The 9,569-nt window shown below is 37.6% G+C and overlaps 1 pseudogene; it reads left to right on the top strand.

The window, feature by feature from the left end:
* The first annotated feature begins 8,727 nt into the window (after positions 1-8,727).
* LOC101564888 lies at positions 8,728-9,562 on the top strand (annotated as a pseudogene).
* Positions 9,563-9,569: the final 7 nt, after the last annotated feature.

Below are 9,569 nucleotides of genomic sequence, written 5' to 3'. Positions count from 1 at the left end.
AAGCAAGAATTCTTGTAACTATCATTTATTTTTTATTTTTGGGAAATGTCCTGGAAAACAATTACCATGCTTTCAAGAAATGTATATGATTAAATGAGGCAACATTACAGAGCACCTCAGGAGGCCCAGCAGAAAGTAGTTGTTTAAAACACTTTAGTTCATTTTTCCTTCTCTGAAAACAGACATCACCATAAAGAACTGTGGTGTAGAAGTGGGATTTGGGATGAATATTAAAGGATAAATAGACTAAGTAGAAGAGAAAGATAGTGTTTTAGAATAATGAAATACAGGGACAGATTTCGATGTGTACAGCATATTGGGAGCCTTCCTTAAAAACTGGAACACAGAATTATCACTATAAAATTATCAACAAAAGTGAATATTTAAGAATGAGAGAAAAGCAACAAATAACATATTTTAAAAATCTGGCAAATATTGCAAATATCCACAAAAGGAGAAAAGGAGTATTTTGTTTTTGTTGATTACTTACTTGCTATTTCACTTTCTTTATCACTTTAGTTGTGTACTTTTGAGTATGTTTTTGTATGATAATTACTTTTAGTATTATCTGTCAGGAGTGGAAGGGAAATTGATAATTCAATGTTTTCTTTTGCTTGGTAGTAAAATTTGATTTTTAAACATGATTGGATTTTGAGAAAACTTTCAATTTTACGACTCATTATTAATATGCTATGTGAATTTAAGGCTATTGTTAAATTTTGGAAGCCTGTATTAAATTTCTTCTGCATATGAATTGTGAAATTTTGAAGTATTTCAGATTTTCTTTTTAAATACCTCTCTAATGGTAGATGTAATGCATTCGGTGTATTTGTTCCTCTTAATCATTTCTTACAACTTTTTTGCTTTTTTTTTTTTTTTTCTTTAAGGCAATCTTGCATATTATGTCTGGTAACCTCAACAACTAATTTGAAGATGACATCATGCAATGCAACAACTGTAGTTGAATTCCTATTACTTTGTATAGTGAAATTTTGTATTGTGTTTAATATTATTGTTTTTATCGCAATTTTGTATTCTTTAATTTTTTTTTTTTAGGGGCCAGGGAGATGGCTCAGTGGAAAAAACGCTTTCCAGGCAAGGGCCTGAGTTCAATTCCTGGTTCCGAAAAAAAAAAAAAAGGTAAATTTTTTTTAAACGTTTAGTTTTTAAAAATATTTTTTTTATTTATTTGTGTGTGTGTGTGTGTGTGTGTGTGTGGCCAGCTCAGCCCACCAGGGGGCGGGGCTGGCTGACATGTGGTGCTGGGGGATTGAACCGTGGTCCCTGTGCTTTGCTAAGCTTGTTCTGAGTAGGTGCTTTAGACTACTGAGCCATCTCACCAGCCCCTTTTTTAAAAGCAAATCATTTCACTTGGTATTATCTGAAAGCTTTTCACTGCAATTTGCTTTTCAATGTCAGAATTATTCTTCATTGCTTTTGTTTTATATTTCATTATTTTAGCTTATAATTTACCAATTATTTAGAAAATAATTGAAAAGTGATGAAATAATACCTTTAATATGTACTTAAATTAGCAATCTCTAATTCCTAATTTATTTTTTGAAAATATTTTTCCAAGTAGCAATAAAAATTGTGCATTTGAACTTTATCAAACATTACATTTTTTAAAATATATTTGGTACAGGCTCTCACTAGGCAGCTTGGACTCATAGTGATCATCCTGTTCTCAGCCTCCCTCTCAGTACTGGGATTACAGGTGTGCGCCTCCATGCCTGGTCTCGGTGGCCAGCTCAGTGCACTCTGGGGCAGGGCTGGTGTGGCCTATGGTGTCGGAGATCATACTCCAGTCTGTGTTTGCCTAAGCAGGCACTTAATCTGCTGAGCTATCTCACCAGCCTGAAACATGCTATTCTTTTCAAGGAGGATGTCTTTCTTATGCTGAGATGACTTGCAAGACACAACATGTGGAACTCTAGTTCCATGTGTTGGAATGGCTAACTCAAATCCCCTTAGCTAGGTCCCCCAAATGCCTTAGCCAAGCCAGTCACAATTGATACCAGAGGAGGCTTGGAGCAGGGGAAATCAAAGTGGCATCATCAGTTGTTTTGACCAGTTGCAGTGAGAGTATCTTACTGGTCAAAACACAAAGACATGAGACTAGGGGAGCACCTTGATGCAGCCCTGCCCATGGCCTTGGAAGGATGTCATGGAAGTGGAGGCTTTGAAGTTTAAGCTTCGTTAGCTTTATGGCAATTCTGATCCACATTTGTTAGTTTGTGATTTGGCTTCTGTCAGCTTCCTAGTCTGCTGTCTCATCGTTTTCCCCATTGCTTTCTTTAGCTGAGCTGGAATCCATTTCTTTCAGGTCTTGATTCTGCTATATTTTTCTAATCCAGAACATTCATTTGCTCTGTCCTCTGTTTGCTGTCCTGCTGTCCCAATGTCATTTGAAAAATCATTTAGTTTTCCTGGACTACCCAAGGCTGAGATTAATGTCTTCCTTATTTGTTCTTTGATAATATATTAATAACAATAACCAACTATTGATAATCTTATGATGTAATAAGAATAATAAAAATTATACTATATGTATTTGGCATATAAATTCCTTCTCACCTGTCGCCACTGATGGAGACAGTTCTGTGATGCAAGGGACTTTGTCTTTTTTCTCTTTTATTATATTCACCTCTATATTTAGTTCCTGGAATCCTTGATAAATACTTCTTGAAATTTGAAAGTGAAGATTATGAAGTATTCTAGGCTGAGGAGACACTATGAACAAAAGTAGAAACTAAAGATATAGAATAGTATTTGAAAATTTTCAAAATTAAATTTTCAAATCAAGTTTCTGGTTTCTAACCTCAGCCCCATCAGCTGCTGTGTCACATTTCTGTGCCTCAGTCTCTTGACTTGTGAAATTAGGATAACAACAGTACCAGCTTTATATGGGTGTTTGTTAATTAAATAGGTTAAGATATGCAAAAAGGTTAGAACAAAGCCCAATACATAGTAAGTACCCAATACAATTTATTTATTATGAAAATTTATAGCATTATTCTAGAAAAAAAATTACTTGTTTTGAACCAGTCATCTTTCAGCTTTCACAATAACCTGACATTTATAAGTAATAAGGTCAGGCAGGTGTGAACTTAGAGATTATCAACTCATATTCCTTATTTTACAAAGGAGGAAATTTAGTGCACAGAATATTAGATGTCTTTTCTATAGCTTTGTAAACCAGCAGCGCAGGGTGAGAACCAGACGCCACAGTGTGCAACATCAAGCTAGTGATTGTGGTGCATTTAGAACCAGAGGCTGGCAAGTGGGTGTCTTGAGCATTTGGGAGTCAAAGTGATCCAGCTGCTGCCATAGAGATGTTAGATGTGTTTTGCTGCTGCATGAGTTGTTGTCTGCCTTGATGTCTCCGTGCTGCCCACTACATGTCCCAACCTGGGCACTAAGAATCTAGAAGAGCCCAAAACAGTGTCATTACAGTAGCCTCAGGACTGATGCGATCCAGCCCCTTCTGTCTGTGTTTGTGAGTCACAGAGGCCAGTACATTGGGTAGACAGATATCACGGTATTTCTAGATTCTGCCTCTTGGCCTCTAAGCCGCAGTCACATGAACGCCACCCTTCTTATGGTGTCTTCTCTTCCATGTGCAAAGACATCTAGACCAGAAGCAGCAACTTCTCTGCAAGATTTGATGCAGAGGCTTGTGGAATTCTAGAACACCAAATGTCTCAGGTGTCAGATTTATGTGTAAGGAGACAGCACACACATGGGGTCACAAAGAAGCAGTTCTTTCTCAAGTGAGCATCTCCCATACTGCAGCTATTTTGCATATTGTATGAGTGCTGCTTACCTAGATAGTAGGAATCCCTGTTGAAGTATAATTCTGTTAGGGGGCTAACCTATCATTTCTGTTCAAAGGAAGAGACAGGCTATAAATTAAAATCATCAAGTTGATCCATTTCTCTCTTTAAAAAATCTTTAAAGGACTCCATTTTAAATTGGAACTTCTAAGGAAAAGAAGTGTTAACTAAGATATGTGGAATGAGCAAAGAAGAAAAAATTATATCTGTTTTGCCAAACTTGGGTTTATATACCAAGAACACTGTAAGTAATATACAGATAGATAGGTAGACTGAGAGTGACCATCTGACACTGAACAGCATGAGGTGGTGGTGTGTGTGTGGGCGCATGCACGCGTGTGTGTGTGCATCTGAATTGGGCTTTAGTATATCTTCAGAACGCTGGTTAGCAGGCAATAACTTGTCAGAAGAGGCAAATTTTAAATATATTAAATACAATATATTTAAAAATACTTAATGAATACCTGCTAGATGATGGAAGCTATGCTGTACTAATTTTTTAAAAAAATTTTTCCCCATAATTTTATTTTATTTTATTTTTTTCATAATTTTATTGAGAAACAAATAGCAATGAGAGAGTTTCAAATCAAATTGGTAGGACAGTTTCAATAATTAACACATTTATGCTGTACTAATTATTGTGATGGAAAGGTAACTAAGACATGTTTTTTTTCTCCAAACAGCTTTCTTGTGGAAGTGGCAAGGACGTTTATTGGTTTAGCTATCTCCATTCCCACTTGCTATTGCACAGGTCTAAGCGATGGGGGAAATTATGACATGAAAAGGTACTCCACATAGTGCCTTTTTGTTTGTGACTGCTTGTGAATAGCTTGTGTTTTGCTGAAGTGGGAAGACATTGAGTCCACTCTGGTTTGGGCAGAGGAAAAAATATATTGAAGGTTAAGTGTTACGTAGAAGATTATTCTGTCACCCTAATAGTCTTTCCTTTAAAAGTAAAGTATTTCCTGTCTCCCATAAGCAGTCAAATTCACCTTGAAACAGATAATGTTTAGGCTGAAGGACTGTGCTTGTGAAAAAGTGCAGTGGTATTAGGCTTTTCCTGTTTAAAGTGACGTGTATGTGTGTTGCATCTAGGTAGAGTGGTATTTTCACTTTGCTACATGAAACTTGACTTTTAATTATTAAAACTGGTGATTAATTTGGTTTGCATCTCATGGACTTTTGTAAAATTTTCATATTTTTACCATAAGAGTGTGTGTGCGTACATGCATGCATGTGCACACACACACATGTATTTATTTATTTATTTATTTTTCTTTCTAATAATTTTATTGAGAAACAAATAGCAATGAGACAGTTTCACAACCAATTACTGGCACATTTTCAATAATTAATACATTGCATATTGTTGTCTTAGTGGTTATTCATTGTACAAGATGCAGACATGATATCCTGTCTCAAATACTATTATAACAAATGTCTCTATTCATTGAATTAAGAGAATGGAGCTGTATATCTATCCTATTTTGAGTATACAGATATGAAATGGTCGTTCATTTCTATCCCACTTTTTTGGTTAGTTTTGTCAGAGATAGGCATTCCATTGTCATTTAAATATTGTAGGTGCTTGAGTTCAGCAGAATTTCCCAATATAGTCAAGCAGTCCATAATAGTAGTGGGTTTTCCAGAAGACTGGCAAAGTCAGAAGTTGTTGACTTGAGATTTTTATAGCTCAGCATACTAATATGGCTTTGCTTTTTATACTGCGTTTTCACACTTTTCTGCTGGATAGTTAAGACCAAGATAAAGTGAGACATATATAACAAGAAATATAACTTTTGTATCTGATAAGGTCAGCCAAATCCCCTCAGGATTTAACCTGAAACCCTATATGGCAGTTTGTAGATCCTTTGTGAGTGTCAGCCATGTGGATGAGTCACAGCCATTGTTTGACCAGTTTGCTCTCTGTGAAAGCCTGAGAGAATGTTTTCTCTCCAACACATGCATTTAAATTTTATGCTTGATTCTATTCTGCTCTCCAAATCTGCCTATTGATGTAGTTGAGGCATGGATGATGACTGTCCAGTTATGCATTAGGAATAAGTAGCCAGCAAATATTGTACTAATTACAGACATTAGACTCCCTATCTTCTCTTGCCCTTCTTTCAGCAATAGTTCCACATTGTCTTTGGGGAGCCCTGCTATCCCCATTTTGAGTCTGTGTGGGCTGGGAATCCATCTATAGTTTCAGCCATCTATTTATTCCCTTAGTCCAAGACAATCACATCTCCACTGTCTGTCCCCAGTGATGCATTCTCAATAGTCAGGTGACCAACACAGAGCCACCCCAAGGATTCTCAGGCTCTGGCAATGAGGTAAGACATGCATTCTCCCTTTCCTCTTGGCTTGGCTTTGGGAAGCCCTGGGGCTGGAGCTGTTTATCACTGCATGGAGACTTGGACAAAAACCAAGAGGGAAGGAGGCATTGTAAGGTAAAGAGGAAAAGGGAACCTTGTGTGGTGACACTGAGCACCTGTATCCAGCCACACCTCAAAATCAGCCTTACCTTTGGACTCTCAGTTTGGTGGAAAACAGTTTTTCTGCTCAAGTGTGTTTGGGTTGGGCTTTCAGTTCTAAATGAGATAACTCCATGGGTAAATAAGGCACAATTCCAGTTTTCAAGGACTATAATTTCCCAATCCAGTAAATGAATGAGCTTTTACAGTGTTATGGTTATGGCTGTGTCTTGGTCCTTGAAGAATCATCTCCACAGCAGGCTGAGAGGCAATCGATGTTCTTTGGTGTCTGTCAATTTAGATTTATTCTGCAGTGTAGTGTTTGTTTAAGCAAATAGTTGGTGTTCTCCAGGCTTCTGTAGGGGAGATATGTTATACTGTGGTTCAGAAATGCTAGAATGGAGTCATCTTTTAAAGTTCCAATAAAAATAGTGAAGAACTCAGTCAAAAACTGGCATTAGAGGAAACAGGCTACATCTCTTGCAGTATAATAGAAATCTATGTTCTAAATCCATACACTGTTTTGCCATGAACCAATTTATATCTTAGCATAAATATTATAAATTCTCTCTATGACATGATAACTGTGACCTTAAATATTTAGTCCTGAAAGTGTGATGTTTTGCTTTTGCAAAGTTAAGCAAAACCAAATATACATATTTACAGGATATACATTCCAGTTTCTGTGCAGAGCAAGAAAAACACATTTTTATATCAGTTTGATAAGTAGAAAATAGACTGAGTGGTATATTAAAAATATGTTTTGACTGCAGAAGAAAGGCTAGAATGATTCAGAGGATAACATTTTGTCACCATTTCTCTCTTGTCAGAGGAGGACTCAAAGTTGCCAAAGTAAGTGGCCAGGTGGAGAGTCATAGTGGTGAATAAGAGTAAATTGCAATTGCTTTATAGCCAGATTTGTTGCATTGTGAGATCCTACCTTATCTGTTAAAAGGACATAAACATCCTGTTTAAATCATCATGACATGTTAAATATTCAACGGTTCCTAAAAAATGATGACATGTGGTTTGTCTTAGTTACTTTTCTCTCATTACTGAGGCAAAATACTTGACACCCAAATTAAGCAAGCAAACGCTTTCTTAGCTCACAGTTTGTGGAGGTTTCAGTCCATAATCAGTTGGCTCCAAGGTAGGGTAGGATTGCACAGGGGCAAAAGTTCATGGTGGCAGAAGACAGAAAATCAGCAAGAGCAAAAAAAGGGGGGAACAAGTCTCTTTTCTTCCCTTAATATTGTATGCAGGCCATTGAGTGGTTGTATCACTCATACCACGGCACAGGCTCAAGATATTTACAAAGTGGGGACCCTGTCCCCCTGCTAAATCATTTAATTAAATGTTTAGAATTAAATTTTCAAACTTTTAAAATTAACACAATGAACAACATTCTAGAGCAGTAAAGGCATGTTCTCTATGCATTAGGGAGTAGAGCTGCTAAATTGCTCAGTTAAGCTTCTAGACTTTTCAAACTGACAGAGTGTATCAACCATCACATGGCTCCATACACTCACCGGAGTCTTTCAGTTTCTCTGCTTTTGCATATGCTGCTCTCTCAGCCTGCAAAGTCTCTTTCCCTCCTCTACTGAATGTACCCCTGTAAGCCTTTTTAGGTACAGTTTGAGCACTTTGCCTACCTGGACTTCTCTTTAGTATTTGAATGCTATGCCTACGGTTTCCAGCATTGTGCCATTTTTTTTTTACTACAGAATTTGTCAAGGTGTATTATACCATTTTTCTGGTCCCATCTCTGCCACTGAGTTTTGAGGACCTTAGATTCAAAGACTTGACTGAATTTGCAAGTACCCAATTTATGTCTGCAGTAAAAATAACCTTGGACAGGCTAAATAACTTTACTGTCCTCATTTGAGTACTTTCTACCTATAAGTATAATGAACACACATTTTGAGTACCTTGTGTTGACTAGACAATTTCAATACAGTGTACTGTATTGTGATTTAATCTAACTCTGAAAAATAGAGGTGCCCCCCTCTTTGAACCTTTATTCAGGTTCAAAGAGGTATACAAGTTCAAAGAGGTATACAAGTTGCCCAAGGAATAAAGGTTCAAAGAGGTATACAAGTTGCCCAAGGAATAAAGGTTCAAAGAGGTATACAAGTTGCCCAGCTGTCACTAGGAAGTAGTAGAGCAGAGATTTAATTTCTATTTTCTTTTCTTCATAGGATAATCTCCAACTTTGCTTAAAATAGTTCTTTCAAAAATTTTCTAAAATGCTTCCTTATGCCAAAGGCTAAAACTAGGCCCATGCCTATCACCATGCACAAAGCTACAGTAATAATGGATCAAAGATTTAAATATTAAAACAAATACTAGGACTTGGTCCAAGCCAGGAAGCCTGTTGTTCGTGAACTATGTTAGAGGCAAACTATGGGGCCATTGAAGACGGCAATTTGGAAGAAATGGAAGAGGAAGTGTGGCTCAAGAAGAGAAAAAGACGAAGAAATGTGGACAAAGATCCTGTGAAGGAAGATGTAGAAAAAGCTAAGAAGAGGTGAGGCCGCCCTCCAGCTGAGAAGCTGTCACCAAATCCCCCCAAACTGACAAAACAGATTTTGATACTGTGATCAACTACAAAGATAGTTCAGGGCGGCAGCTCAGTGAGGTCTTCATTCAGTTACCGTCCAGGAAAGAGTTACCAGAATACTATGAATTAATTAGGAAGCCAGTGGACTTCAAAAAGATAAAGGAAAGAATCCGTAATCATAAGTACCGGAGCCTGGGCGACCTGGAGAAAGATGTCATGCTTCTGTGTCACAATGCTCAGACATTCAACTTGGAGGGATCCCAGATCTATGAAGACTCTTTCATCTTACAGTCGGTGTTTAAGAGTGCGTAGCAGAAAATTGCCAAAGAAGAAGAAAGTGAGGAGGAAAGCAATGAGGAAGAGGAAGAAGAAGAAGAAGAGGAAGAGTCGTCTGAGTCTGCGGCAAAATCTGTTAAGGTGAAAATCAAGCTCAATAAGAGAGATGAGAAAGGCTGGGACAAAGGAAAAGGCAAGAAAAGGCCAAATGGAGGGAAAGCAAAGCCAGTGGTGAGTGACTTTGACAGCGATGAAGAGCAGGATGAAAATGACCAGTCAGAAGCAAGTGGGACTGATGATGAGTGATCCTCGTGGAACTGAGTATTTTTCTTCCCCTCTCCCATTTCTACCCAGTGGCTTCACGTGTCCTGTGGGCACTGGGCTCTTTCTGTGTCCTCCTCCTCATCTTATAAACTAGCT

The sequence above is a fragment of the Octodon degus genome, unplaced genomic scaffold (assembly GCF_000260255.1).
Source record: "Octodon degus isolate 3935 unplaced genomic scaffold, OctDeg1.0 scaffold00006, whole genome shotgun sequence".
Classification (NCBI taxonomy): Eukaryota; Metazoa; Chordata; class Mammalia; order Rodentia; family Octodontidae; genus Octodon; species Octodon degus.
Note: the sequence above shows the minus strand (reverse complement) of the source record. Positions and strands in the feature narration are given on the sequence as shown.